Below are 27,731 nucleotides of genomic sequence, written 5' to 3'. Positions count from 1 at the left end.
TTCTTAGGCCACGTGGTATCCGGGGAAGGAGTGTCTGTTGATACATCCAAGGTTGAGGCAGTGCAAGATTGGGCACAGCCTAAGAGTGTGTTTGAGATCCGCAGTTTTCTGGGATTAGCTGGGTATTACCGTCGGTTTGTGAAAGATTTCTCCAGGTTAGCGTCACCGTTGACTAGGCTGACTCGGAAGGGAGTCAAGTTTGTGTGGAGTGAGACTTGTGAAAAGTCGTTCCAAGAGCTGAAAGTTAGATTGACCACCGCTCCGGTGTTGATTATTCCGGAGAGAGGGTTGGGTTATGCGGTTTATTGTGATGCCTCACGAGAGGGTTTGGGTTGTGTGTTGATGCAAGAGGGGAAAGTGGTAGCTTATGGCTCACGTCAGTTGAAAATACACGAGAAGAATTACCCCACACACGACCTAGAGTTAGCAGCTGTGATCTTTGCCTTGAAAATCTGGAGGCACTACCTTTATGGTGAGAGGTTCGAGGTATTCTCGGATCATAAGAGTTTGAAGTATCTGTTTACACAGAGAGACTTGAATTTGAGGCAGAGGAGATGGATGGAGTTCATCGAGGATTATGATTTTGAGTTGCATTATCATCCGGGAAAGGCCAATGTTGTGGCCGATGCCCTTAGTAGGAAAACCATTAGTGATGTAGCTTGTATAGCCATCCGGGAATGGGAGATGTTGGGAGCACTTGGCGAGTTTGATTTGCTACTGGGCGAATCTGTCGAGGCTGCGACCTTGTTATCTGTTGTTGCGCAGCCTACACTTGTGATTAGAGTGTTAGAGGCACAGAGAGGTGACCTTGAGGTAGAATCCCTCCGAGAGAAGATCTCCAGTGGGAAAGTTGAGAAGGGTTTGACGGTGTATCCCGACCTGAGTGTGAGATACCGAAACCGTTTGTTTGTACCGGAGTCTTGTCGAGAGGAAGTACTCCGAGAGTTTCACCATTCGCGCCTTGCGGTGCATCCGGGAGGTACTAAGATGTATCAGGATTTGGGTCGCCAGTTTTGGTGGCGGGGTATGAAGAGAGATGTGGCTGTTTTCGTATCGAAGTGCCTTACTTGCCAGCAAGTGATGGCCGAGCATCAGAGGCCAGCGGGTTTGTTGCAACCCTTGCCTATTGCCGAGTGGAAGTGGGAGCATGTCACTATGGACTTCGTTGTAGGTCTTCCGAGGACTCAGCGGGGTAGTGATGCTATTTGGGTGGTTGTAGACCGGTTGACTAAGTCGGCGCACTTTATTCCTATGCGCGTGAGAGATTTGGTAGATCATCTTGCCGACCTGTATATTCGGGACGTAGTGAGATTGCACGGGGTCCTAGTGACGATCGTCTCAGATAGAGATCCTCGTTTTACTGCTAGGTTGTGGCAGAGTTTGCAGAGTGCCTTGGGCACTAAGTTGACCTTTAGTACGGCTTATCATCCTCAGACTGACGGGCAGTCCGAGCGTACTATTCAGATCCTCGAGGATATGCTTCGGGGTTGTGTCCTGGACTTCAGTGGGACGTGGGAGAGGCACTTGCCATTGGTAGAGTTTGCCTACAACAACAGTTTTCAGTCTAGCATCGGTATGGCACCGTTTGAGGCCTTGTATGGCCGACCGTGTAGGTCTCTAGTGTGTTGGGCCGAGGTGGGTGATGCACCTTTGTTGGGTCCAGAGTTAGTTAGGGAGACGACGGAGAAAGTTGAGCTTATCCGTAAGAGGCTTGTTACAGCCCAGAGTCGACAAAAGAGTTATGCCGACCGTAGGAGGAGGCCTTTGGCTTTTGAGGTAGGTGATCATGTCTTTCTGAAGATATCACCTAGACGAGGCCTGATAAGGTTTGGGAAGAGTGGGAAGTTATCCCCTCGGTTTATTGGTCCTTTTGAGATCCTTGAGAGGATTGGTGAGGTTGCTTATCGATTAGCCTTACCACCGCAGTTGTCCGGAGTGCATGACGTGTTTCATGTGAGTATGCTTCGGAAGTATGAGCCAGATCCATCACATGTGTTGGATTGGACTGATTTAGAGGTAGATGAGGATGCCTCGTATGAGGAGAGACCGGTACGGGTCTTGGATAGGTGGGATCAGGTCCTGCGTGGCAAGACCATTCCTTTGGTGAAAGTCTTGTGGAAACATCATGGAGTGGAGGAAGCCACTTGGGAACGTGAGTCGGGAGTCCGTGAGAAATATCCGGACTTGTTTGTTGATATGTAATCTTGTATTTAAATTTTACTTTTTATTGAACTTAAGAGCTTTTATATATGTCTTAAGTTGTGAAACATTGGAAATGTTTTGATTATTGGAAGTATGTTTGGAACTTGCCTCATATGGAAGTTGAATGTGACACTATATGTGTTGAATATATTGTTAAAATTGGAAAGATAGTGCATAATGTTAATGCATGTTGAAAATACATATGTTGTTTACATATTGTGATATGTCTCTTGTTAAAGGGATGGGATGACCGGTAATGGGTCGAATTGTTGAATGTTAAATTGTAACATTGTCTAAAATGAAGAAAAACTTGTTTTGAAAACTTGTGCTTAATTTCGGGGGCGAAATTCTTTAAGGGGGGGAGGTTATAGCGATCCCGGGTTTACCCTTGTTATACCGTGATCCGGACATGTGTCCGTGGATGTTGGTAGTTGTTTATTATTTTGTTTACATCCTTTTACTTCGTATTTGAGTTATAGGATGTGTTGGGCGGATTTGTTTTAGGTTGGTTGAGTTTAGAAACCAAAACTAGTTGCCCAGATTTTTGGCCTGTACGCTCGAGCGGAGGTGTTGGCGCTCAAGCGGGTAATACACCCATCCAGTATTTGTTGTGCAGTGTTGTACGCTCGAGCGTGGAGTTGGCCGCTCGAGCGGATCTGTGTGAGTGGCCGCTCGAGCGTATGGTTGGGAGCTCGAGCGGAGTCCTGGTTCTGCAAAAGTGCTGGGCGAGTGCATTCTGCGCTCGAGCGGGCGGTTGGCCGCTCGAGTGGAAGTCTGTGAGTGGACGCTCGAGCGGGGTGTTTTACGCTCGAGCGGAGACCTGGGTTAAAGTCCCGAAATTGTGACTTTTCAAATCACTTTTTCACTTTCTCTTCTCTCTCTTACTTTTCCAAAATCACCATTGTTGAGCCTCTCACTCTAGACTCTACCTTCTCTCTAGGTTTTGATCTAGTAGGAGTGATTTACTCACCTTTGGCCTTTACAAAAAAGTTGTTGATCGTCGAGGGCTTCATTTTAATCTGAAAATCTTGGGTTTTGGAGCACGTTGGGTTTTGTCGTCTTCTCCTTTGGGACTCCGAATTTGAGGTAAGGATATCCTACTCCTCTCTATGGGTTTTGTCTTTAAATTTTGGTATTTTGAGATGTTGGGCTTGGTTTGGTAATTTTGTGAAAGATTGGGACTTTTGTGTAATTTTACAAAAGTTGGGGTTTTATTCTTAATAAACCTAGATGCATGTTTGGCATGAAAAGAATGGAATTGATGTTGAATCATTGATGAAAATGGGACCTAAGGGTTGAAATGGTAATTATGGAAAATGGCCTAATTACATTGTTTAATTAATTGAGATAATTAATTGTGAGAAATGAGGAATGAAATGTTGATCGAATATCCATTTGTGCATTTATTTTCTGTTTAGAAATAACTGCTTTGGGCTATCGGTGGAGGATAGTCGTGATTGTTGTAGACAATGCATGATGATTAAGTAAACTGAAACTAATCAATGAAATGTGTCATGGAACTTGACGGTTGATTGAATACATTATTTGTATGTATTGGGTGATTGTATATAGAACCATTGTGTTTGTATACATTATGTGTAGTGGAGGAGATAGGGGATGTACTCCGCGGTTTAGGGGAAGATAGGGGATGTACCTCTAAACCGGATAGGTATTGGGAGGAGATAGGGGATGAACTCCGTAGACACAGCTCATATGCTTGTCTAGAGAAGTGAAGATAGAGCTCATATGCTTATCTTTGTGAAGTGTGGATACAGCTTGTATGCTTATCTGTGGATATTGTTGTTATACATATCTGTTGCGAATGTGGATATAGTTTTTATGCTTATCTGAATGTGAGATATAGTTTTTATACATATCTGTGGAAATGATGATAGAGCTAGTATGCTTATCTGTTGTTAAAGGGAAAATGAAAAGTAATTGGGACTTGTAAGTCGTTGACATAAATATGTTATTTATGTGATTGTATCAGTGTTGACCAACTATCAATTGCTAATGTTTTAATCATTGTCCATGGTTGGTTTAGTGCATTTCTACTGGGCTGTGGCTCACCCTATATGGGAATATCATTTTCAGGTACAGGATGCATGCCACCTCCAAGGACATAGCTTGGGAGGCTAGAGGCGGACATAATGTAGTTGTTTTACTTTTGATGTATTACATGTAACTTCAAGCCAAGGGCTTAATGTGTAAACGAGTTAGTACTCTTTTGTTGTAACCAAGTGTTAACTTGGAAAGCTGTAAGCCCGTAGGGCATTTTGTTTTGATGTTAACATGTAATACTTATGTAATGGAACTCAATGAAATAAAGGAATGTGGTTAGTTTAATGTTATTATTTTGAGGGCGTTACAGTACACATGGAAGAGAAAATTCAAAGAAGAAACATTCATTCTAGTCCATAATATTAAAATTCCAGAGAAAATTAAAAATGACAAAGACACACAAGGGACGAAAGTGATGTGATGTGGTCAGAGAAAATTATAAATACCAGAGAAACTTAAGACAGGCAAGAAAGCAATAGACATTCCAGATTAAGATAGACATTCCAATTAAAAATACATATTACAGAGAAATTTACAGAACAGGAAAATTTATAGACAAAATTACAGAAACATGTTCAAGAATAAGATAAAAACACAGAAAATTGTTTTTGTGAAAATAAACATGCCAGAGAAAATTGAAAGAAGAAACGTACATTAATCAAAAATCAAAGAAATTCAAATGCCAGAGAAATTTACAGATAAAATCACACAAACATGTTGAAGAATAAGTTCAAAATACACAGAAATAACTTTTTCCAAATTCAGGTAGCTTTTTATTACGAAATTGAAACCCTAATTTATGAAAGGTTATTATAAAATGCTATTAACTGTGTTTCCAGAGAAAATCTGGTTGTATTGTAGAAAAACTGACCAGAGTTAGGATGAAACTTGAATGATGAGCTGATATGGCCCGAGATGAAGATGCGACGTGACGAAGATGGACTGAGATGATGATGAGCAGTGAAAACGAAGCTTTAACCTAGGTCAGAGAAATTTGTGAGGAAGGAATGGGAATGATTTTTGGAGAAGATAACGAAGCTCTAATGTCGATGGTGCAGATGATGTTGAAACCCTAATTCTGCTGTTCTCCTGTTCGTGAAGATGCTGGATGTTTGGAATGTAACTCAGACGTCGGAATGAGTTTGTTTATGTGTCGATTTTGGCAAGGGTATTTTGGTCCACAAAATAATTAAAAACGCGCGCCAAGTTGTTTTAGGGACCTGATGCATGACTATCTTTTTGGGTGTCCTTTATCCTCTAAATTGTTATTATTAGGGACCTTAAAAAAAATCCCCCAGGATCATCAAGTTTTAATGCAATGGACCTAGCCCGTTGATAGGAGGAAAACAGCTTGTGGACCGTTAATCATGAATATTTAAAATGAACTAGAGGCATGTAAATATCAAATAATTTGATCCCAAAAAAAAAAAAAAAAGAGTAAATTACAAACACACCTCTTGAGGTTTACTTTAATTACAAATTACTTTATGTGATTCTAGAAATTACATTATGTCCCATAAGATTTTTAATTTCATAACAACTAAGTATTTTTATTGATAAATCATCAAGTTAATTAACAGTTTTTAATAATTTTAAAATTTAATTTTAATTAATAATTCAGATAATTTTATTATTGTATAGGTGAACAGTTAGAAATTTTAATTTTTCAATTAATTCTGTTAAATAAAAAATTATGATGGGAAAGTATTTGTAATTTATCCAAAAAAAAAGAGAAAAAAGAAGAAGAAAGAGATTTGAATGGGTAAAAATGAATTATTTTATTACAACTCAATTAATAAATGCACATCTTTGAAGTTGAAGTAAAAAAAAAAAGAGAAAAGAATCTAATTCAAGGTGTAGGATCAAAATAATAATAATAATAATAATAATAATAATAATAATAATAATAATAATAAAACATGGAATGGAAGACAAACTCTAATGAGTTACACCCTTAATATTTATATAATTCCATGACTAGCATATCAACCGTGCTATACACGGGATAAAATAATATATTATTTAATAAAAATATAATAATTATATTTAAATATGATAATATATATTATTTAATTCTGAAAATTACATTATGCCCCATAAGATTTCTAATTTTATAACAAATAAGTCTTTTTATTGATAAATCATCAAGTTAATTAACAGTTTTTAATAACTTTAAAATTTAATTGTAATTAATAATTCAAATAATTTTATTATTATATAGGTGAACAGTTAAAAATTTTAATTTTTCAATTAATTCTGTTAAATAAAAAATTCTGATAGGGAGGTATTTGTAATTTTTTAAATCACAAGGGGAAATTCGTATTTTAAGCAAATCTTGGGGGGTGTATTTATAATTTATCTAAAAAAAGGAGAAAAAAGAAGAAGAAAGAGATTTGAATGGATAAAAATGAATTATTTTATTACAACTCAATTAATAAATGCACATCTTTGAAGTGGAAGTAAAAAAAAAAAAAAAAAAAAAAATCTAGTTCAAGGTGTAGGATAATAATATTAATACTAATAATAATTATAATTATAGCGATCCCGGGTTTACCCTTGTTGTACAGTGATCCGGACATGTGTCCGTGGTTGATAGTAGTTGATTATTACCTGGTGTACATCCTTTCTTACTTTGTATTTTAGTTATAGGATGTGTTGGGCAGGTTTGTTACAGGTTGGTTGAGATTAGAAACCAAAACTAGTTGCCCAGATTTTGACCTGTCCGCTCGAGCGGGGGTTTTGTCGCTCGAGCGGGAGTTTCACCCATCCAGTATTTCCTGTGCTGTGTTCGACGCTCGAGCGTGGGATTGGCCGCTTGAGCGGGTTTGTGTGAGAGCCGCTCGAGCGGGGAGTTGGACGCTCGAGCGGGAGACCTATCTGCAAAAGTTCTGGGAGTGTGCATCCGGAGCTCGAGCGGGGAATTGGCCGCTCGAGCGGGAGTCTGTGAGTGCCGCTCGAGCGGGGCGACTTTTATATAAATCCGAGATCCGACTTTTGGATCACTTTTTCAAGATCTTTTCTCTCTCTTACTTTTCAAAAAAAGCCATTTTCAGAGCTTCTCACTCTAAAACCGACCCTTCTCTCTTAGATTTGATCTAGTAGGAGTTGTTTGCTCACTTTTGGTCTTTACGAAAGTTGTGTTGATCGTCGAGAGCTACATTTTAATATGAAAATTTCAGAATTTGAAGCATTTTGGTTTTGGTCTTCATCTCCATTGGAGCTCAAACTTTGAGGTAGGGATATCCTACTCCTCTTTATGAACTTTGTCTTTAAATCTTAGTATTTTGAGATGTTGGGGTTGGTTTAGTAATTTGTGAAAGTTTGGGGGCTTTGTGTAAATTTACAATAGTTGGGGTTTTAACTATATCAAACCTAGATGCATGTTTGGCATGGAAAATGTGAAATTAATGTTAAGACATTAATGAAAATGGAACCTAATTGTTGTAATGTTAATTATGGAAAATGCCTTAATTACATTGGTTGATTAATTTGTAAAATTAATTGTGAGAAATGAGGAATTGAATTGGAAATGTTGCGATTGGGAATACATGGGATTGAAGGGCGTAGTTAGATTTTATGTCACTCACCTAGTTGGGAATGTCGATTTTATATCCATTTGTTGCATTTATTTTCTGTATAGAAATAACTGCTTTGGGCTATCGGTGGAGGATAGTCTTGGTTGTTGTAGACAATGCATGATGATTAGGCAAACTAAAACTAATCACCGGAATGTGTCATTGAGTATGACGGTTGAATGAATACATTAAATGTTATGTATTGGTTAATGATGTGTATAATTATTGTTTATATGCATTGTGTTGTGTTGGAGGAGATAGGGGATGTACTCCGCGGTTTAGGGGAAGATAGGGGATGGACCTCTAAACCGGATGTTGTTGGGAGGAGATAGGGGATGGACTCTGTAGATAGAGCTCATATGCTTATCTAGTAATGTGTTGACAGAGCTCATATGCTTGTCATTGGAAGTGTGATAGTGCTCATATGCATATCTGTGGAAGTGATGATATAGCTTGTATGCTTATCTGTTGTTGTGTGATATAGCTAATATGCTTATCTATTATGAAATGGGAAGTGTTTGATATGAGTTACTGTCTCATATGAGTTGTTTGGCCAGGTTCTGAGCCATGGTTATAAATTGAGAATTTGAAAGAAATTGGAAAATGAATGGTAATATGGACTTGTATGTCATGAAAATGTAAAGTGTGATAAAGGAAAGTATCAGTGTTGGCCATCTATCAACTGCTAATCTTTTAATCATTGCTCATATTTGGTTTAGTGTATTTCTACTGGGCTGTGGCTCACCCTATATGGGAATATCATTTTCAGGTGCAGGTAGCACGCCACCTCCAAGGACGTAGCTTGGGAGGCTAAAGGCAGGCGGACTTTTGTTGTTTTATTTCTTGTATTACATGTATATTCAAGCCAATGGCTTAATGTGTAAATGAGTTAGCACCCTTTTGTTGTAACCAAGTGTTAACTTGGGAAGCTGTAAGCCCGTAGGGCATTTGCTTTTGTTGATTAACATGTAATAATTTTGTAAAGAACTACTCTGATGAATAGAAGAATGTTTATCTTTATTACCAATGCATGTCTATATTGATGGGTTTAATGTGTTATTTTGAGGGCGTTACAACAACGACAACAACAACAACAATAATAATAATAATAATAATAATAATAATAATAATAATAATAATAATAATAATAATAATAAAAACATGGAACGGAAGACAAACACTAATCAGTGTGTTTGGTTTGAGTTTTCTAGATTAAGTTTTTTGAAAATTGAATTTTTTAGTTTTCGTGTTTTTTTGTTTTTAGTGAATATTTTTAAAATTTTAAACATTTTTTTTTTACTTTTTTAGAAGCACCTTACTTAGATGTATCTAAAAAGTAAAAAATTTGTGAAAAAATATTTAAAAAAATTAATAAATACATAAAAATACAAAAAATATACTGAATTCTTGTATTTTTTTTTTGTATTTTTGGTATTTAGTAAATTTTTAAAAGATTTTTTTTACTTTTTAGGTGTATTTATGTTAGGTGTGTCTAAAAAGTAAAAAAAATTCTTAAAATATTAAAAAAATTCAGTAAAAACAAAAAAAAACACGGAAAATAAGAAAGTAGAATTTTCTGAAAAGTGTTTTTTTGAAAAATAGAACCAAGCAAATGAGTTACACCCTCTATATTTATATAATTCCATGACTAGCATATCACTCGTGTTATACACGGGATAAAATAATATATTATTTAATAAAAATATGATAAGTATATTTAAATTTTTTTATATTATGCAAAATAAAAGATAAATGGAAGCTAGGCAATTGGAATTTTCTTATTTGTTTAAAATTAAGAAAATTAAAAAAAATTAGTATGAGATATTGATCATAAGGTTTCTCATTAAAAATCTCATTTTACTTATATAAATAGGCGTATAAAATTCACTTTATATAAGTGAAACAATTTATTTTTTCCTTTTTTAATCGATGTGTGACGATAAAATAAAAATTAAATGAAAACTAGCCAATGAAGATTTTCTTAATTGTTTAAAAGTTAACAATTGTTTGGGCGGGAAGTGTATTTCGAATCAAACAATCTTAGCCGTTTAATCTTTAATTAGGTCAATTTTTAATTTATTTCGAATCAAACAAATGTAACTAATATATTTTGATAAAATCGCTAAAATCACAGTTAAATTAGTGAATCAGTCAAACCGAAAACGGTTCACCTTATCAGCTAGGTCAAAGGACAAATCAACTAATACAAAAATTAATTAATTAAAACTTTTAAATTTTGTTTTAATTTTAAAATTTAAACTGTCTTAAACTGAAACATACACAATATTACAATATTAAATGGGAGCATAAGGTTTATATAGTGAAACAACTCATTTTTTTCTCATTTTCCTGATGTGGGATTGTAAAATAAAAGTTAACAGTTGTTTAGACAGGAAGTTCATTTCTAATCAAGCAATCTCAATCGTTCAATTTTTAATTAGGTCAATATTCGTTTATTTCAAATCAAACAAATCTAAGCAATATATTTTGAAAAAACAGCTAAAATCGTGATTAAACTAGTGAATCAGTCAAACCAAAAATGATTTAGCCTAATCGGCTAAGTCAAAAGACCAACAAATTTACAACAAAATTAATTAATTAGAACCTTTGAATTTTATTTTAAAATTTAAATCATCTTGAACTGAAGCATGCATAATACTATAATATTAAATGATAGTATAAGATTTACTTTATATAAGTGAAACAACTCACTTTTTATTTCTTTTCCAGGTGCGGGATTGTAATTATTTTAAAGTTAAATATTATGAGAGTTTCAAAATCTCATACAAAATTATTTTTAAAATCAAAATGTCTATGTGAAATTGTACAATAAAAGTTAAATGGAAGTTAACCAATATAGATTTTCTTAATTTTAATGTTTAAAATTAAGAAAATCAAAAAAAAGAAAAAGAAAAAAAAGGTATTGATTATAGAGTTTCTCACTAAAAATCTTCTTTTGCTTATATAAATAAGTGTATAAGATTCACTTTATATAAGTAAAACAATTCACTTTTTCTTCTTTTCCCGATGTGAGATTGTAAAATAAAAGTTAAATGGATATGCACATTGGATTGCATATTGAAACTGTATTTACAAAAGCACCTTCATATTACACCTTCACATAGCACGGGTGATATGCTAGGAGTATTGTACATGTTTTATTAAACACAAAAACAAAATAAAAATATTGATTATAAGGCTTCTTACTAATTTTTTTTTTGCTTATATAAATATGAGTATAAGATTCACTTTATATAAGTGAAACAATTCACTTTTTTATTCTTTTCCCGATGTGGGATTGAAAAATAAAAAGTAAATGGAAGTTAGCTAATGAGAATGTTACCTAAAAAGCAACCTAAGAGGGGGTGTGAATTAGGTTTCTACAAATTAAAATTAATGATACCCTAATAAAATTAACTACTAGTACAACAAATTATTAACAAGCACAACGATGAACTTAGCATTTATAGCGATCCCGGATTTACCCTTGTTGTATAGTGATCCGGACATGTGTCCGTGGATGTTGGTAGTTGATCATTATCTTGTTTACATCCTTTCTTACCTTGTATTTGAGTTATAGGATGTGTTGGGCAGGTTTGTTACAGGTTGGTTGAGTTTAGAAACCAAAACTAGTTGCCCAGATTTTGGCCTATTCACTCGAGCAAGGGTTTTGACGCTCGAGCGGGGAATACACCCATCCAGTATTTCCTATGCAGTGTTGGACGCTCGAGCAGGGGATTGGCCGCTCGAGCGGGAGGATGTGAGTGACGCTCGAGCGGGGCTTCGAGCGCTCGAGCGGGGACCTGTTGTGTCGAGATGCTGGGAGAGTGCATCCGGCGCTCGAGCGGGAGTTTGGCTGCTCGAGCGGGAGTCTGTGAGTGCCACTCGAGCGGGGCGACTGGGTTTAAGTTCCGAGTTTTGACTTTTCAAATCACTTTTTCACTTTCTCTTCTCTCTCCTACTTTTCCAAAAACACCATTGTTGAGCCTCTCACTCTAGAACTCTACCTTCTCTCTAGGTTTTGATCTAGTAGGAGTGATTTGTTCATCTTTGGCCTTTACAAAAAAGTTGTTGATCGTCGAGGGTTACATTTTAATCTGAAAATTTCGAGATTTGGAGCACGTTGGGTTTTGTCATCTTCTCCCTTGGGGCTCCGGATTTGAGGTAGGGATATCCTACTCCTCTCTATGGATTTTGTCTTTAAATTTTAGTATTTTGAGATGTTGGGGTTGGTTTGATAATTTTGTGAAAGTTTGGGGCTTTTGTGTAATTTTACAAAAGTTGGGATTTTATTTATAATAAACCTAGATGCATGTTTGGCATAGAGAAATGGAATAAATGTTGAATCATTGATGAAAATGAGACCTTAAGGGTTGTAATGTTAATTATGGAAAATGTCCTAATTACATTGTTTGATTAATTGGGTTAATTAATCGTGAGGAATGAGGTTATGAAATAGGATTGTTGAGATTGGGAATGTATGGGGTTAAAGGGTGTAGTTGAATTATTTATCACTCACCGAAATAAAATGTTGATTGAATATCCATTTGTGCATTTATTTTCTGTTTAGAAATAACTGCTTTGGGCTATCGGTGGAGGATAGTCGTGATTGTTGTAGACAATGCATGATGATTAGGCAAACGAAAACTAATCAATAGAATGTGTCATGGAATTTGACGGTTGATAGAATACATTAACTGTATGTATTGAATGATGGTATATAGAACCAATGTGTTTGTATACGTTGTGTGTAGAGGAGGAGATGGGGGATGTACTCCGCGATTTAGGGGAAGATGGGGGATGTACCTCTAAACCGGATAGTATTGGGAGAAGATAGGGGATGAACTCCGTAGATACAGCTCATATGCTTGTCTAGAGAAGTGAAGATAGAGCTCATATGCTTATCTTTGTGAAGTGTAGATACAGCTTATATGCTTATCTGTGAATGTGGGATATAGTTGTTATACATATCTGTTGAGAATGTAGATATAGCTTATATGCTTATCTGTGAATGTGGGATATAGTTTTTATACATATCTGTTGAGATGATGATAGAGCTAATATGCTTATCTGTTGAAAAGGGGAAAATGAAAAGTAACTTGGACTCATAAGTCGTATGACATAAAATGTGATTTATGTGGATGTATCAGTGTTGGCCATCTATCAATTGCTAATCTTTTAGTCATTGTTCATGGTTGGTTTAGTGTATTTCTACTGGGTTGTGGCTCACCCTATATGGGAATATCATTTTCAGGTGCAGGTAGCATGCCACCTCCAAGGACATAGCTTGGGAGGCTAGATGCGAGCAGATTTTTACTGTTTAGTTTCTTTTGATGTATTACATGTATATTCAAGCCAAGGGCTTAATGTGTAGATGAGTTAGCACTCTTTTGTTGTAACCAAGTGTTAACTTGGAAAGCTGTAAGCCCGTAGGGCATTTTGCTTTTGTTGTTAACATGTAATACTTTTGTAATGAAACTCTGATGAATAGAAGAATGTGGATATTTCGTATGTCTATGAATGTTTTATTTGTTGGGTTTAATGTTATTATTTTGAGGGTGTTACAGCATTAAATGATCAAGCAAAATAACAATGAAGTATAACTAACATACAGGGTAAATCAAATGATTAACACATGAATATTAGATAGCTATAGCAGTAGTAGGAAAGTATAGAGATTAGGAAAGAGGAGACAAACAGATTTATAGTGGTTCGGCTTCAACCAAGCCTACATCCACTCCTCAAGCTTCGCTTGAGATTTTCCACTATCTTCTAGTTTCACAGGGGTGCTAGCAATCTCATAAACATGGAGCAATCCTCCATAGATTTTACACAGACTTCACAAGCTCAAATCCTTGTAAATCTTAGGTGATTCACAATCACTCTCAATATTTCAAGAACACAGTATTTGCAACACTTTTACAAGATGAAATGGTATTTTTGCTTTCAAAGAAAGCTTATAATAAATATCTCTCTCAGATGGATACACAAAATGAAGCTCTGGTTTTTCTATAAATCTTACACAGGAAAGATAGGCTTAAAGCTATACGTCTTAGTGTATAATTTCTGAAAGATGATGTAAATAAAAATTGAAGAACACTTCTCAGAGAATTTTTCAGAGAATAGATGTGAGTGATTATAGATCAAAGAATATTTTCTGATTTTTTTTGTAACTTGTTTAGATTAGAGGCTTTGGTAAATATAATGAAACTTATAGCTGTTTATAACCATTGTATTCATTTGAATTTATAGCCGTTATAGCCATTGTATTCCATCATTACTATTTTGAATTTCTTTTACTCCATCATTACTAATTTGAATATCTTCCACTTGAACCTTTTGAACTGCTGTTGTGCTGGGCTGTTTGAAGCTCTATTTTTGGGCTATTTGAATTTCTGATTTAATCAAATATTAAATATATTTTAACAACATTTAGGATAAAGATTTAGGTGAGAAATAATAGGACAAAATAAATTTTGATTCTATTTTTCTCTTTCAAATAAATTAAAATATAATCAAAATAAATTTTGATTATATTTTTCTCTTCCAAATAAATTAAAACATAATTAAATAAATCATCAAAATAAATTGTGATTTTATTTTTCTCTTCCAAATGAATTAAAACATAATTAAACAAATCATCAAAATAAATAAGTCTAACAATCTCTCCCTTTTTTATGATAGCACACAATGATGTTTTGATTTGATTTGTGAGTAAGAAAAGCTCCCCCTCAAGTTATGCTCCCTGAATTCATTTCTAAATACATAGGTTATCATATGTGTAATAAATAAGCTTTAATTAGAGATATGATATGAGACTAAGATATCAAAATATAAATATATAATTATCAGATTAGTTTTTAAATAATACCATAATTTGAAAATAATACCATAATATATAATATCATATAATTTCTCCCCCTACGACAGCATCAAAAGGAAATCATGGGTCAGAATTTGGAGGAGGAAGAGGAAAATGATAGGGATAAATGGCATCTATACAATTCAAATATGCATACACATACAACTCTCCCGCGTCTCTCTTTTTTCTTCGATAAACACGTTTGACACACGACCTCACTTTTGCGTCATTGGCCGACAAAAGCAAGCCTCGATTTGTACTCGCCTCGGCTCCCTCTCCCTCTCCCTCTCCCTCCTTGTCTTCTTCTCTTTTGCCTTCTTGTTAATCACACACTCTTCCATTGTAACGCCCTCAAAATAAACCCAAAAACAGACATCCATATTACATGAAAGAGATATCACATTTCATAAATCAGAGTATTCTTACAGAATGTATTACATGTTGACAACAAAAGTAAATGCCCTACGGGTTTACAACTTTCCAAGTCAACACTTGGTTACAAAAACGAGAGTACTAACTCTACACAAAATAAGCCCTTAGCTTGATATACATGTAATAAAAAAAGTAATCAAAAAGGGTCCCTCAGCCACTAAGCCTCCCAAGCTACGTCCTTGGAAATGGCATGTCACCTGTACTTGAAAATGATGTCCCAAATAGGGTGAGCCAACGCCCAGTAGAGATATGCTAAACATAGTATGAGCAATAACTAAAACATTAGCACTTGATAAATGTTTAACTCATAAAAACCAACATACAATACAATCCAGTTCCATAATCCTTTACTTAACCAATTCTCAACTTGTAAGCACGGCTTAGAACCTGGCCAAACAACTTAAATGAGACTACATCTCATGCCAACAATACTTCAAACTGCCATTTTACGAAAATTTCATCTATGGGATTCGGTACCCACGTGTAATTATTTTCATATGGCCATTTTACGAAAATTTCATCCGTGGGACTCGGCACCCATGTATAGATATTTTTGAATTTTCATTTTACGGAAATTTCATCCGCGGGACTCGGCACCCATGTATAGATATTTTCGAATTGTCATTTTACGAAAATTTCATCCGCGGGATTCGGCACCCATGTATAGATATTTTCGAATCGCCATTTTATGAAAATTTCATCCGCGGGATTCGGCACCCATGTATAGATATTTTCGAATCGCCATTTTACGAAAATTTCATCCGCGGGATTCGGCACCCATGTATTCAAATACTCATTATATACAATGACCAATCAATACACATATTCGTTGTATTATTCCAACCGTCATACTCAATGACATACTCAAATTGATTAGTTTTAATTCACCTAATCATCATGCAGTGTCTACAATAATCAAGACTATCCTCCACTGATAGTCTAAAGCAGTTATTTCTAAACAGATAATAAATGCACCAATAGATAAATTATCAATAATTCTCAAAGGTGAGTGATTATTAAGTCCAACTCCATCATTCTACTACATAATGAGCCAATTTCATTATTCCCAACTCAATTTCATAGTTCCATAACATTCCTAAATTAATTATATAAATTAATTCATGACAAAAAAATTAGGGCTTTCTTCCCTCTTTCTCAACATTGACCAAAAGGCCCAACTATCAACAATAACTTCATTTGAGACCCAAAATACACATATAATGGCCTAAAGAACAAAACCCCTCTTTAAACAATTGAAACCCTAACACCCAAAATTACCCAACTTCAACATTATATCAAAAATGACTAAAAATTTATGTCAAAGACCATAAAAGTGAGTAGTTATCCCTACCTGAAATTCGGAGCTCAAAGGAGAAGACGAAGAAAACTCGAAGTGCTCCAAACACCAAATTTTTCGGATCAAAATGTAGCTCACACCAAGATCAACACTTTTTACAAAGGCCCAAAGGTAGGAGATCACTCAAACAAGATCAAACCCTAGAGAGAAGTTGAAGTTTTAGAGTGAGGTGCTCTCCAATGGAGGTTTTGAAAAGTTAGAGAGAGAAAGGAAGTTGAAAAGTGATTCAAAAAGTTACTTTTCAGACAGATATAAAAGTCGCCCCGCTCGAGCGTGGAACTCCCCGCTCGAGCGTTAGACACAGACTTACGCTCGAGCGTGAAAAACGCCGCTCGAGCGTTGATTGCACACTATCAGAAGTTTTGCAGACCATGGTCCCCGCTCGAGCGTCAGAATCCCCGCTCGAGCGGAGGGACAAAATCAAAAGGGGCCCGCTCGAGCGTCAAGCCCCGCTCGAGCGTCCAATGACCTGTAGAGCAAAATGCTGAGAGATGAAAACTACGCTCGAGCGTCAAAACGCCCGCTCGAGCGGAGAAACAAGGACGAAGGGCCCGCTTGAGCGTCAAAAGCCCCGCTCGAGCGTGAAGGCCAAAATCTGGGCATCAACTCTAGGTTTCCAAACACAACCAACCTGTTTCAAACCTGCCCAACACAATCCAAGATTCAAATTCAAGATTAAAGAGTGGGAATGAGAATATGACAACAACACATCCATGGAGCCGAGTCCGGAATATAATAAATAAAGAAAGGGAAAACTGGGATCGCTGTATCCAATTTCTTCTTCACTATTCTCTTTTATCTCTTCTTCACCACTCTCTTCTGTTTCTTCTTCCTCATCGAGAGACAAAAAAAAGAAACTGAACGGAGGAGGCCAAACCTCAGTCTGTTCGCTTCTATTTCTCTACAACTTATTTCTTTAACACCTCTTGTAACGCCCTCAAAATAATACATAAAACCAAACATTTTCGACATGAATTGATATAAGAGAATAAAACCTCTTTCCATTCATCAGAGTAGTTAATATGAAAGTATTACATGTTGACAACAAAAGTAAATGCCCTATGGGCTTACAACTTTCCAAGCCAACACCTGGTCACAAAAGAGAGTACTAACTCAAATACATTTTAAGCTCTTGGCTTGAATTTACATGTAATACAATAAATGATAACAAAATAACAAAAAGAGTCTTCAACTCCCAGAATCTCCCAAGCTATGTCCTTGGAGGTGGCATATCACCTGGACCTGAAAATGATGTCCCATATAAGGTGAGCCACAGCCCAGTAGAGATATATTAAATCAAATATAAGCAATGACTAAAACAATAGCATTTGATAGATGGTTAACACTTATCACAATACAGTTCCATGACAATTATGTCCATGTTACATTCCACTTTTCTTTACTTATCCAAATCATTTCATATACATGGCTCAGAACCTGGCCGAACAATTCAGTGAGACTATAACTCATATACCAACACTTCCATATTTCACAATAGATACACATATTTGATGCATCATTATCATATTAAAACACTTCCATACCTCACAAATGATGCACAGATTTGCTGTATCAACACTGCAATTTAATACACATATTTGCTGTATTAATGGAGTTCATCCCCTATCTCCTCCCAAACAGGTTTGAGAGTCCATCCCCTATCTTTCCTCAAACCATGGAGTACATCCCCTATCTCTTCCCACACAATACACATATTCCAAGTATATAAACAATTATCATATATAGGGATCACTCAATACACATATTTGATGTATTATTCCAACCGTCATATTCAATGACATATTCAATGTGATTAGTTTCAGTTTTCCCTAATCAACATACAATGTTTACAACAGTCAAGACTATCCTCCGCCGATAGCCCAATGCAGTTATTTCTAAACAGAAAATAAATGCATTAAACAGATATAATATCAACATTTACATAGGTGAGTGATAAATTAATCCAACTACACCATTCAATCCCGTAATTTCCCAATTTCATGGATTTCAACTCAATTTCATATTTTTCCAAATTAATTATACTAATTAATTCATTTCAATAATTAGGGCATTTTCCCCTTTTTCTCAATATCAACCCTAAGGTTTGATTTCACCAATTTAACAACAATAATTCCATTTTCTAATGTCTCACATACACATGGGTTTTAATATTTGAAAACCCCTCTTTTACAAATTACACAACAAACCCTAACTTTCTCAATATTACCCAACAATATAAACTAATCAAAATGACCAAAGTTTATATCAAAACTCATAAGATGGAGTAGGGTATCCCTACCTTGAAATGAAGAGCTCAAATGGAGAAGATGACCAAAACCCGAAGTGCTCCAAATCTGAGATTTTTCAGATTAAAATGTAGCCCACACAACCCTCTATCTTTCTTACAAAGAACTTAGGGTAGAAACACTCAAGAACTAGATCAATCCCCAGAGAGAAAGTAAGTGTAGAAAGAGGAGGAGCCGGATCTAGGGTAGGAGATGAAAAAGTGAAGTGTAATCTTGCTGTTGCCTACTGATATAACACAGGCTCGCTCGAGTGAAGGATTGGTCGCTCGAGCGACCAGACACAAAGAACCCTCGCTCGAGTGTAGAAAGCCTCGTTCGAGCAAACAATTCGAAACTTCAGGTCTGCAACCCAGAAGCACGCTCGAGTGACAGAATGCTCGCTCTAGCGAAGAAACCCAAAACATAGACCTCGCTCGCTCGAGCGAAGGAAAGCTCTCTCGAGCGAAGAATTGCAATCTTCAGGTCCAGAACCAGACGCAGACGCAAGCTCGAGCAAAAGACTTCTTGCTCGAGCCACCAGATACAAAACTCAACTCTCGCTCAAGCGAAGGAACCCTGGCTCGAGCGAAGGATCTAAAACACAGAGCTCGCTCGAGCGATAAAAGGCTCGCTCGAGTGAAGGACCAAAATTTTGGGCAGCAACCATTTGCTCCCAAGCACACCCAACCTGTAACAATCCTGCCCAAAACATCCAATAACTCAAATACAAAGTATTGAAGGATGGAAACAAGATATACACCACAACCAAGATCCACGGAACCAAATTCGGATACAACAAGCAAAGGAGGAAGAACTAGGATCGTTATAACCTCTCACCTCTAATCCATGGCTTCTTCATCTTGTCCCCTCACTCTGTTTCCGGACCTGAACGATCCCATAAGCTGTGTTGGACTAAGTGCTCTGGCTCCTACTCTTCCTGTCATTCCTTTGCCAAACCTTCCTATAATGTTGATTGAGCAAATCATGGCAGCTCAATCTAACATAGAAGCCAATCATTACACATTGTAGTCCTATATGGAGATGGTGACTGCAGTCACAAAATTGGCTCACCGACTGCAGAACAGGACGAGTGAGCTCCATCAGGTCAACGCCCAACTCTCTCTACTCCAGCGCATGTACAAGGATGCGCGAGCAGAAATAGGCGCACTGAAGGCCGAAAATAAAGAGCTTAAACGGAAGACTACCTCTATGGCCCGATTTGGAGCAACGTCGTTCTTGGCTTTTGATAGCCGGTGGGGAGTGCTCGCTCCTGACGAAAGCACGGGGGCAGGGACGTTATGCGTTGCCCAAGGTGATAAAAAGAAGAAGAAAGCAGTGGAAGAGGCGAGTAAGTAAGATCGGCGTATGGCCGTAAAAAGAATGAAGGTTTTTTTTTTAATGTAAATATGTTTATGTTGATTAGCGTATGGTCGGAAAAAAAATGAAGGGTGTTTTTTTTTTTATGTAAATATTTGTATTTTGATTTGTTTTTGTTTTTATATTTAAGTACTGAAAAATAAAATTAAAAAGCAGAAAAAAAATAAGAAAATTAAGTCCAAACAAAAAATAATGAGAAAAAAATAAAAATAAAAGAAATTAACCCTAATAGTAAAATAAAAAAATAAAATAATACCAGCAGAAATTAATGTTAATGGGACGTTGGTGTTGTTGGAATGGTAATGAAAAAAAAAATAGCATGAGGGTTTAAAAAAAAATCAATGTATGCAAAGTTAATTTTACATTAAGATGCAGAACCCAAAGAAAAATTACATAGTTGAGAATAGCAAACTGTTAAGGAGAATAAATGTATGAAGGACTTGAGAGCATGCAATTGATATAAATGTTTCCATATCAATGTATCAATACACATATATCTTTTTAACAAAAATTCAAGTTTCACAGTTATAACAAAACTTTTTCAGTAGAAATTGACAGTCAATGTGGGATTGTAACACTTTATATAAGTGAAACAACTCACTTTTTCTTTATTTTCTCGATGTAAGATTATAGTTATTTTTAAGTTAAATATTATGAGAGTTTCAAAATCTCATACAAAATTATTTTTGAAACCAAAACTATGTGTTATTGTAAAATAAAAGTTAAATGAAAGCTAGCCAATGAAGATTTTCTTAATTGTTTAAAATTAAGAAAATCGAAAAAATGAGTATAAGATATTGATCATAGGGTTTTTCACTAAAAATATCATTTTGGTTATATAAATGGGAGCATAAGATTCACTTTATGTAAGTGAAATAATTCTTTTTCCGATATGAGATTGTAAAATAAAAGGTAAATAAAAGATAGGCAACGGAATTAGAGAGGCATAGTTTAGGTTGGTTAATTTATCATACTCAATCATTTTGTAAACTCATATGCATATTTAAAAAAAAATCAAATTCATTTTAAAGTTATGTTCATGTGATTTCAATGTATTTACCTTTAATAAAAATATATGATCTATTTATAAAATTATATATATTATTTATTTTTAAAAATTAAATATAATAAAATTATGTGATTATAAATGATAGTCTCGCTCAAAGAAAATCAAACTTTAATTTGTTCAAAATGTTGCTAATAAAAACTGAAAATAAATCAAAGTCAATCAACTGGCATTTTCTCTTCTCCGACATGTGCCTTGTTATATTGTCATCCATGTGGTTATAATTGTGGAATTAACTTGCTTCATTGCATTTGGAGCAAAATATTGTTTTAAAAATATAATTAATTGTAGTCATGCAAGCAAGATGGACCCAATTAGGGGAGATAGGTGACGACCTCCGAATTTCGATATCCTTTTATTATTATAATAATAACATTAATTATTAAAAAAAACTTTTAAATTATATAAATTGACCTTTTATTAGAGAGACATATTTTCACTGTACAGCTTGGTGAGCCATCAACCTAAGTTATGATAAAAGCTTCCAACCTAAACTATCCCAACCTAAACTTTTTTTTTTTTTTCCTGATGCGAGATTATTAAATAAAAGTTAGTTAATGGAGATTTTCTTAATTATTTAAAATTAAGAAAATCAATAAAATTAGTATGAGAAATTAAACTCTCACAAAGCTCCTTACTAAATGAGATGAGAGTATAAGACTTTTTTTATATGACCAAAACAACTCATTTTTTTTCTTTCTTTTCCCGATGTGGGATTATCAAATAAAAGTAATTATTTAAAATTAAGAAAGTCAAGAAAATTATTTGGAACTCCAAGTAATTATTTAAAATTAAGAAAATTAGAACGAGGAATTGGAACTCCTAGAAGGTTTCTTACTAAAAAGTCCCTCGAGGATGTGGAACTCCAAGTAATTATTTACAATTAAGAAAATCAAGAAAATTAGAATGAGGATTTGGAACTCCTAAAAGGCTTCTCACTAAAAAATCCATTTTTCTTATATAATATACTAGCATAATTACTCGTGCTATGCACGGGTATAAATAAATAATCAAAAATTAATTTTTTAAATTAAATAATAATCTAAAAATTTTATCTACAATATTTAGCAAAAATGATTTAGAATTAATTAAATTTTATTCATTTTTATCACAGATACATATAAGAGATTTTTTTTAAAATTTTTTTTATTCTTATGTCATTAATTATAGCGACCCCGGTCTTTTCCCATTTGATTATTGTATCCGGACTTAGGTTCCGTAGATTCTGTCATTGTATAATTGTTGTTGTTGTCCCTTATTTTTTTTTCATTTGGAATTATAGGATGTGTTGGGCAGGTTTGTTTCAGGTTGGTTGGGTTTAGAAACCAAGAGTTGCTGTCCAGGTTTTTGGTTCTTCGCTCGAGCGAGAGGTAGTGTTTGATTTGGACCTGTAGCTGTGCATTCTTGGCTCGAGCGAGCTTTTCTTCGCTTGAGCGAGTTAGTTCATCCTTCGCTCGAGCTATAGTTCCTTCGCTTGAGCGTGTGTCTGGGTTCAGACCTGAGGGTTTGAGTTCTTCGCTCGACCGAGCTTTCTTTCGCTCGACCGAGCATTTGAGTTGTTGGCTCGAGCAAGGCTTCCTTGGCTCGAGCGTAGTTTCTCTGTGTCTGGTCGCTCGAGCGACCAAGTCTTCGCTCGAGCGAGCCTGTCCAGTTTATATACACAGCAGCGGGATTTGATCAGTCTTTTTCATTTTCTTTTAATTCCAAACCCTAGGTCCGACTTCTCTCTCTCCCTACTCACCTTCTTTCTTAGATTTGATCCACTTAGGGTGTGTTTCTACCCTAGATCCTTCATTAAAAAGATAGAGTGAGGCAAGGGCTGTAACGCCCTCAAAATAAACCCATAATATATATAACATTAACATGCATTAAATAAAGAAAACCAACCATTATACCATTCATCAGAGTATTCTTATTGAAAAGCATTACACGTAACATCAAGTAAATGCCCTACGGGCTTACATCTTTCCAAGCCAACACTTGGACACAAAATATGAGTACTAACTCAACTACAAGTTAAGCCCTTGGCTTGAGTGTTTACATGTAATAACAAATAAAAGCAAACAACTGAAAATAGTCTTCAAAATCCAAGCCCTTCCAAGCTAAGTCCTTGGAGGTAGCTTATCACCTGAACCTGAAAATGATGTTCCCATAAAGGGTGAGCCACAGCCCAGTAGAAATATACTAAACCAAATATAAGCATTGAATAAAGCAATAGCATTCAATAGATGGTTAACCAAGATAATCAATTACATCATTATCCAATCTCATGACACTATTGTCAACGACACGTTTCACTTTCCAACATTATCAATATGGCTCAGAACCTGGCCAAACTTACAATAGTGAATTATATATATATCATATTCACATTCTTCCAATATCAACAAACAAATGAGACTCAAGCTCAAATCAAAACACTTCATACTTCCAGTTTGATACACATTTTAGTGCTGTATCAATAAAACACTTCTATATAAATAAGCACACATAAAAGTGATGCTAATGGAGTCCATCCCCTATCTCCTCCCAAACAAAATCCGGTTTAGAGGTCCATCCCCTATCTTCCCCTAAACCGTGGAGTACATCCCCTATCTCCTCCCAAACAAAAATGCATATACAATGTATTAAACACTCGTCATATACAACACACAATCAATACATGTATTTTCTGTATTAATTCAACAGTCTAAATCAATGACTTAACCAATGTGATTAGTTTCAGTTTTTCCTAATCCACATGCAATGTCTACAACAATCACGACTATCCTCCACCGATAGCCCCAAACAGTTATTCCTAAACAGGAAATAAATGTATCAACTAACGTAATTCCAACATTTTCCAAAGGTGAGTGATTAAACTAACCTACTACTCCATTTAATCAATAAATTCATTAATTCCATGAATTCAACTAAATTCCCCAATTTTTCCTAAATTAATTATATAAATTAATTTATTATAACAACTAGGGGTTTTTCCAAAATTACCAAAGTATCCCCAACATATCAAAATACCAAAACTTAGAACAAAACTTATAGAATGGAGTAGGAAATCCCTACCTCAAGTTTAGAAGGGGAAGGAGGAAGAAAACCCAAAAGTCAACGGAGGAGAAACCAAGCTTTGCTCCGATCAAAATGAAGCCCTCGACAAGCTCTACACTTTATCTCAAAGGAGCAAGGTGAGTAGAGGTCTCCAAACAAGTAGATCTAAGGATCTTTGAGTAAAAAGTGCCCTTTGAGAGAGAGAGAAGGTGTTTCACGGTTTAGAAAGAGGAAAGGGAAGAAAAAGTGAAAGAAAAGGTTAAGTGAGGGCCTTTATATAGTACTAGGTCAAAAATAGATATAAGCCCCAAAGTCAACTCAAAATATCTAGTCAAAATATCCCCAAAAAGTAGGTCCAAACCGTGAGAAAAATCTGGGAAAAAGTCGCAGGTGTCGACCCCTGCAACAGTGGTGTCGACACCAAAGAAGAAATCTGGAACACTTAAGTGTGACTACACTGCAGGTGTCGACCCTACCCTAGGCTGGTGTCGACACCAAAATGCAGCAGGCAAATTCAGAACAAGGGTCGACCCTTCCCAGCTTTGGTGTCGACCCTTGCGACCAACCAAAAGGGAAGGTGTCGACACCACCAAGGCTGGTGTCGACACCAAAATGCAGTGAAGAAATTCAGAACAAGGGTCGACCCTTCCCAGCTTTGGTGTCGACCCTTATGGCAAACAAAAGAGAAGGTGTCGACACCACCAAGACCGGTGTCGACCCCAGAACATGATTTTCAAGTTTCCAAACAACTTTTGAACGCGAAAGAGTGTGAACGAGCAATCCCAACAAGTTTAAATCAATTTGCACACCTCCAAAACTGAGGTACAACAACACCAAAGATTCCCAAAATAAAATAAATGGTTCAAATACATTTACCAAAAGCTTTAAAGGGCTCAAGTGCTACAACCTCCCCACCTTAGGAAATTTCGTCCCCGAAATTTTAAAGCAAGTGTTTAAAGTCACAATTAAACCAATCCCAACAATAATAATCAACATATGCCATGTTACATTAAACTTCCATTAAACCAAAACATATACCATGTTTTACAACCTTAGATATATTCAATACTCTAAAGGTCCAATAATATAACAAAATACACAACATATACTCAAACATCCACAAATAGATCCGAATATTTCTCTCGGACCTCCAACTCACGTTCCCAAGTGGCTTCCTCCACCCCGTGATGTTTCCACAAAACTTTGACCAAAGGGATGGTTTTGCCTCGCAAAACTTGGTCCCGCCTATCCAAGACCCGAACCGGTCTCTCCTCATACGAGACATCCTCATCAACCACTAAATCGGTCCAATTCAACACATGTGATGGATCCGGCTCATATTTCCGAAGCATACTCACATGAAACACGTCATGTACTCCGGACAGCTGTGGCGGCAAAGCTAAACGATAAGCAGCTTCGCCAATCCTCTCAAGGATCTCAAACGGACCGATGAACCGAGGGGACAACTTCCCGCTCTTCCCAAACCTCAACAAACCCCGTCTAGGTGATATCTTCAGAAAGACGTGATCTCCCATGTCAAACACCAATGGTCTCCTCCTACGGTCGGCATAAGATTTCTGACGACTCTGTGCTGTAACAAGCCTCTTACGGATCAGCTCAACTTTCTCCGTCGTTTCCCTCACCAACTCCGGGCCCAACAGAGGTGCATCACCCACCTCGGCCCAACATACTGGAGACCTACACGGTCGGCCATACAAGGCCTCAAACGGTGCCATACCGATGCTAGACTGAAAACTGTTGTTGTAGGCAAACTCTACCAAGGGTAAGTGCCTCTCCCACGTCCCACTGAAGTCCAGGACACAACCCCGAAGCATATCCTCGAGGATCTGAATAGTACGCTCGGACTGCCCGTCAGTCTGAGGATGATAGGCCGTACTAAAGGTCAACTTAGTGCCCAAGGCACTCTGCAAACTCTGCCACAACCTAGCAGTAAAACGAGGATCTCTATCTGAGACGATCGTCACTGGGACCCCGTGCAGTCTCACTACGTCCCGAATATACAAGTCGGCAAGATGATCTACCGAATCTCTCACGCGCATAGGAATGAAGTGCGCCGACTTAGTCAACCGGTCTACAACCACCCAAATAGCATCACTACCCCGCTGAGTCCTCGGAAGACCTACAACGAAGTCCATAGTGACATGCTCCCACTTCCACTCGGCAATAGGCAAGGGTTGCAACAAACCCGCTGGCCTCTGATGCTCGGCCTTCACTTGCTGGCAAGTAAGGCACTTCGATACGAAAACAGCCACATCTCTCTTCATACCCCGCCACCAAAACTGGCGACCCAAATCCTGATACATCTTAGTACCTCCTGGATGCACCGCAAGGCGCGAATGATGGAACTCTCGGAGTACTTCCTCTTGGCAAGACTCCGGCACAAACAAACGGTCTCGGTATCTCACACTCCGGTCGGGATACACCGTCAGACCCTTCTCAACTTTCCCACTGGCGATCTTCTCTCGGATGGATTCTACCTCAAGGTCACCTCTCTGTGCCTCTAACACTCTAGTCACAAGCGTAGGCTGCGCAACAACAGAAAACAAGGCCGCAGCCTCAACGGATTCGCCCAGTAGCAAATCAAACTCGCCAAGTGCTCCCAACATCACCCATTCTCGGATGGCTATACCAGCTACATCACTAATGGATTTCCTACTAAGGGCATCGGCCACAACATTGGCCTTTCCCGGATGATAATGCAACTCAAAATCATAATCCTCGATGAACTCCATCCACCTCCTCTGCCTCAAATTCAAGTCTCTCTGTGTAAACAGATACTTCAAACTCTTGTGATCCGAGAATACCTCGAACCTCTCACCATAAAGGTAGTGCCTCCAGATTTTCAAGGCAAAGATCACAGCCGCTAACTCTAGGTCGTGTGTAGGATAATTCTTCTCGTGTATTTTCAACTGACGTGAGCCATAAGCTACCACTTTCCCCTCTTGCATCAACACACAACCCAAACCCTCTCGTGAAGCATCACAATAAACTGCATAACCCAACCCTCTCTCCGGAATAATCAATACCGGAGCGGTGGTCAATCTAACTTTCAGCTCTTGGAACGACTTTTCACAAGTCTCACTCCACACAAACTTGACTCCCTTCCGAGTCAGTCTAGTCAACGGTGACGCTAACCTGGAGAAATCTTTCACAAACCGACGGTAATACCCAGCCAATCCCAGAAAACTGCGGATTTCAAACACACTCTTAGGCTGTGCCCAATCTTGCACTGCTTCTACCTTGGATGTATCAACAGACACCCCTTTCCTGGAAACCACATGGCCTAAGAACTTGACTTCTCCTAGCCAGAACTCACACTTCCCAAACTTGGCATACAACCTATGGGCTCTAAGCAACTCAAGCACCACTCTCAAGTGTTCCTCGTGCTCCTCCTCAGAAGACGAATAGATAAGAATGTCGTCCACGAAGACGACCACAAAACGATCCAAGA

The sequence above is a fragment of the Camellia sinensis genome, chromosome 3 (assembly GCF_055761805.1).
Source record: "Camellia sinensis isolate YWXY chromosome 3, ASM5576180v1, whole genome shotgun sequence".
NCBI classification, from domain to species: domain Eukaryota; kingdom Viridiplantae; phylum Streptophyta; class Magnoliopsida; order Ericales; family Theaceae; genus Camellia; species Camellia sinensis.
This window is presented reverse-complemented; position numbering follows the sequence as displayed.